The sequence below is a fragment of the Myotis lucifugus genome, unplaced genomic scaffold (genome assembly GCF_000147115.1).
Source record: "Myotis lucifugus unplaced genomic scaffold, Myoluc2.0 scaffold_208, whole genome shotgun sequence".
NCBI lineage: Eukaryota > Metazoa > Chordata > Mammalia > Chiroptera > Vespertilionidae > Myotis > Myotis lucifugus.
The window spans coordinates 1,336,851-1,342,228 of NW_005871256.1; the positions used below are offsets into that span (position 1 = coordinate 1,336,851).

Genomic DNA, 5,378 nt, shown 5'->3' on the forward strand with positions numbered 1-5,378 from the left:
AGTCGATTTGCATATTAGGCTTTTATTATATAGGATTATGTTAAAATACTCTCTGTGATGGGAGAGCCAAGGGATAAACATGGAATCTATCCCAGGCTAACTTTTTTTTTTTAACGATCAGGTGGGCGTCACAGAGAGCCTGGGCACACGCCCAGAGTGGGTCTCTGGAACTACTTCTCCAAGCCCAATATGAGGACACCAGTGCCCACCCAGGGCGATGGAACACTTCATGAATTTTCATGTCATCCTTGCACAGGGACTAAGCTAATCTCTGTACTGTTCCAATTTTAGTATATGTGCTGCCAAAGCAAGCACCAGGCTAATTTTTTTATAAAGACTTTTTGGAACTAAAATATGGATATGTCATGAGTAGAAAGCAAAATTCACCTACATTTTTAATTTAAAACATCAGATGTCAAAATAATTTGGATCTTAAATCAAGGTCAGCTTCCCTTAAGGCTGAAAATGACTTCCTCATCTTCCATTAACAGCGTAATAGCTTTATTAAGATACTAGTGGCCCGGTGCACAGATTCATGCACATTGAAAGGAAATTAATTAGAAGAAATATTTTAATATCGCTATTCTCCCTTTCTCTACAATGGAAATGTCAACCAAATTAATGATCAACAATGACAGATAGAGAGAAACCAAGATGGCGGCATAGGTTAACACCGGTGATTGCTGCCTCGCACAACCACTTCAAAAATACAACTAAAAGATGGAACAGACATCTTCCAGAACCACAGGAATGCTGGCTGAGTGGAAATTCTACAACTAGAAGGAAAGAAAAAAGCATACCGAGACTCAGAGAAGGTGTGGTGCGGAAGTAAAATACAAAGGTGCGGAGGTGCATGCGGAGAGGGCTGGCGGCTGAGGACACGATTGCCTTTTTCAATCGGGAGGGAATCTCAAGCTCTGAGCTCCAGTTCTGGGCGAGTCTCTGGGGACCTAGGCTCATATGGGGAGAAACTGGACTGTCTGGCATCAGTCGGAACTCGAGGGCAGCTTTCTCTCGGAGGCGCTCGCAGTGATTGCCGGGGCCTCTGAGGGCAGGACTGAGAGCAGCCATACTGCTCGCTCCACCCACCCTGTTGATCCCCTGGGACCCAGCCCCGCCCAAGCCGTGCACAGAGGCTTTTGCATATGAAAGGCCCGGCCCTTTGTAATCTGAAAATTACTTAAGGAACTGCAGCTGCCCCAAGGCCCCAGGGCAACTTGCATTGCTTTACAGCTGGCTTCTGCTGGGTAGCCTTAGGCAGAGGCTAGATTAGCACCTCCTTAGATCCAAGAGCCAGTGTACCCAGTGGTCAGAGTGGGACCATCCAATTACAACTCCTCAGATCCATAAGGAACACACTCAGGGGGCAGACTCAGTGAGCACCAAAGCCCCACTGAAGCAAGTCTTGCCCCAGAAGGGTGTCTTCAGCACAGAAGTTCTCCCACCGTAGACACAGCTGATTCTCACAGCCAATTGGCCTGGAGGTCAATTCCTCCCAGTGTTACCTACAACAATCAAGGCTTAACTACAACAAGACTGTGCACAAAGCCCACAAGGGGGTGCACCAAGAGTGTCTACCTCAGGTAATTGGGGAGGCTGAGCCACTGGGCCCTATAGGACACTTAGCACAGAAAGCCACTCTATCGACAGCGAAGCATAAAAAATGCCGAGACAAAGAAACAGGACACAAATGACAGAAATGGAGGAAAGCAAACTACTTGATATAGAGTTCAAAACCACACTTTTAAGATTTTTCAAGAATTTTCTAGAAACCGCCAATAAACTTAATGAGACCCTCAAGAAATCTAGTGAGACCCTTGATGTTGTGATAAAGGACCAACTAGAAATTAAGCATACACTGACTGAAATAAAGAATATTATACAGATTCCCAACAGCAGACCAGAGGATCGCAAGAATCAAGTCAAAGATTTGAAATACGAAGAAGCAAAAAACACCCAAATGGAAAAGCAAAATGAAAAAAGAATCCAAAAATACGAAGATAGTGTAAGGAGCCTCTGGGACAGCTTCAAGTGTACCAACATCCGAATTATAGGGGTGCCAGAAGAAGAGAGAGAGCAAGATATTGAAAACCTATTTGAAGAAATAATGACAGAAAACTTCCCCTACCTGGTGAAAGAAATAGACTTCCAAGTCCAGGAAGCGCAGAGAACCCCAAACAAAAGGAATCCAAAGAGGACCACACCAAGACACATCATAATTAAAATGCCAAGAGCAAAAGACAAAGAGAGTATCCTAAAAGCAGCAAGAGAAAGACAAAGACAGTCAATTACCTACAAGGGAGTACCCATACGACTGTCAGCTGATTTCTCAACAGAAACTATGCAGGCCAGAGGGAGTGGCAAGAAATATTCAAAGTGATGAATGCCAAGAACCTACAACCAAGAATACTTTATCCAGCAAAGCTATCATTCAGAACTGAAGGTCAGATAAAGAGCTTCACAGATAAGGAAAAGCTAAGGGAGTTCATCACCAACAAACCAGTATTATATGAAATGCTGAAAGGTATCCTTTAAGAAGAGGAAGAAGCCGAAACCGGTTTAGCTCAGTGGATAGAGCGTTGGCCTGCGGACTGAAAGGTCCCGGGTTCGATTCCGTTCAAGGGCATGTACCTGGGTTGCGGGCACATCCCCAGTGGGAGATGTGCAGGAGGCAGCTGATCGATGTTTCTCTCTCATCGATGTTTCTAACTCTCTATCTCTCTCCCTTCCTCTCTGTAAAATATCAATAAAATATATTTAAAAAAAAAAGAAGAGGAAGAAGAAGAAAAAGGTAAAGATACAAATTATGAACAACAAAAACACATCTATCAACAAGTGAATCTAAAAATCAAGTGAATAAATAATTGAATGAACAGAATAAACTGGTGAACATAATAGAATCAGGGGCATAGAAAGGGAGTGGACTGACTATTCTTGGGGGGGAAAGGGGTGTGGGTGGAGACTGGACAAAAATCGTGCACCTATGGATGAGGACAGTTGCGGGGGGAGGTGAGGGTGGAGGGTGGGGTGGGAACCGAGTGGAGGGGAGCTATGGGGGGGAAAAAGAGGAACAACTGTAATAATCTGAACAATAAAGATTTAATTTAAAAAAAACAACAATGACAGATAGAAACATGCATGTGATTGGTGCCAGTGAGAGCTTTATATGTATTGCAACTTAGCCTTTTCTATATATAGAATAAACTTGCTTAATTAGACCTGCTTTCTGATTTAGCTAAAGTTTTTCCAGCCCAGGGAAGCACCCCAACTACTCTTTCAGGTAATTGTCAGCAACACAGCAGTAAATATCAACATGAAGCAAATTATTATTGTAGATCACACAGGGAGAACAAAGGGTAAAATATTGAACTGCAGCAGTGTTGACTATATTCTGTGCAGTGAGAAAACCTGAAGTCATTGTCAGTGTCCACCATTTCTTACTTTTTTTCAGTCCGGTCAAGTTTCTAAGCTTTCTAAATCTCCGTTTTCCCGCTAATGAAAAGAAAATAGAATTCCACTGAGTCTCCTATCTACCTACTCCAGGACTTCTGTGAGGATCGAATGGGATGAGGCATGGGAAAACGCATCACAGACATTTGGTTAAAGTGTAAAATGTTTGCACCTGGCTATAAAGCAAGTCATGTTCCTGGACTGAAGAAACTGAAAGGAGGTTAGTCGCTAGGGAGAGGAAGCCGGGTGTTGCTACATGACATCATTACTGGACAGACACTTAGCATATTAGCCTTTTATATATATAGATAATTCCATACCAGACATAAAATTCCCTGAGTTGTGCAACCACCAGCACTATCACTTTAATAAATTTTTCTTTACTCCAAAAGGAAGTCCTGTACCCTCCAAGGGTTCTCTGGGTTTTTTCTTTAAAGTACACAATCATATATTTTGAAAAAAAATTACCCATTTTAAATTATAAAAATTATAAACAGGAAAAAATTCAGGACATCAGTAAGAACCCACCTCTGTTCATTCCCACTCTCCCAAGATAACTAACAGTTTTTGTGTATTGTTCCAGAACTTTTTTGTGTATGTACATAAAAATATATGTGTCTAATTTTTTCCCAATGGAATCGTACTTTTTAAAAACAATTTAATATATTTTTTTCATTTAAAAAATATTAGGCCTGGCCGGTGTGGCTCAGTGGTTGAGTGTCAACCTTTGTACTGGGAGGTCACAGTTCGATTCCTGGTCAGAGCACATGCCCAGGTTGCAAGCTCAATCCCCAGTGTGGGGCATGCAGGAGACAGCTGACCAATGGTTCTCTCTTGTCATTGATGTTTCTGCCTCTCTCCCTTCCTCGCTGAAGTCAATTAAAAACAAAATAATAATAATAATTTATAAAAAATATCAGTATCATTCCTACTATTGTCCATTTTGCTCACAATGGTATTCCCAGTGCATAACATGGTGCCTGGCACAAATAAATATTCATTCCATGCATATTTTATCAGCTGCATCTTATCTAATACTAGAGGCCCAGTCTACTACCTCCCTTCCCCCTGTCGCCTGCTGCCGCAGCCACTGCCACCAGCCAGTGTACTCCCTCCCTTCCCTTGGCTTGCCCCACCCCCTGGTCAAACTCCCCGCATTGAGGGGACAATTTGCATACTATGCTTTTATTATGTAGGATTAACAAAAACTATTTAATCAGTCTCTCATTGAATTGAATTTTTCTTTTGTGTTTTAGATTATGATGTGATGAACTCTTCATAAAAATATGTCTGTAGGATAGTTTCTTACAGTGGAATTTTGGAATTAAAGTCTAATGTGTATTTATAATTTTAATATATGCCACTGTTACGGACATACTGTTATTCTTTGTGGGATCCATTGGAATTTTGTCTAGATTTATAGATTAATTAGAGGAGAACCAATACTTTTTAAATTTTAAATGTTTTGTTTTAATAATCCTATGAATAGACAATCTGAATAGACCTATATCAAAGAAATTTAGTCATAATAACCTTCAGTATCATAAAGCACCTGGCCCAGGTGTATTCTACTGAACATTTTGTTTATTTTTCCATTGATTTTTATTTATATATATATATATATATATATATATATATATATATATATATATAAGCCTAAGCGACTGTTCGACTGTTCAACCGTTCAACCATTCAACCGGTAACTATGATGCGTACTGACCACCACGGGGCAGACACTCAACACACAGGCATGGAAACATGGAACAGACTGATGAATCTCAGAGAGAAGGGGAGAGGGGGGAGGGCGGGAAGAGATTAACCAAAGATCTTATATGCATACTAGAGGCCCAAAACCGGCAGTCCGATATCCCCTGAGGGGTCCTGGATTGAGAGAGGGCACAAGCCAGGCCGAGGGACCCCACTGGTGC

At 41.5% G+C, this 5,378-nt stretch overlaps 1 non-coding gene across 1 annotated transcript; it reads right to left on the reverse strand.

Moving 5' to 3' along the window:
• Window positions 1-211: 211 nt before the first annotated feature.
• LOC111827723 lies at window positions 212-315 on the reverse strand. The gene has a single exon (XR_002831411.1). It is a non-coding gene; the product is annotated as a U6 spliceosomal RNA (small nuclear RNA).
• Between the last annotated feature and the right edge of the window lie 5,063 nt (window positions 316-5,378).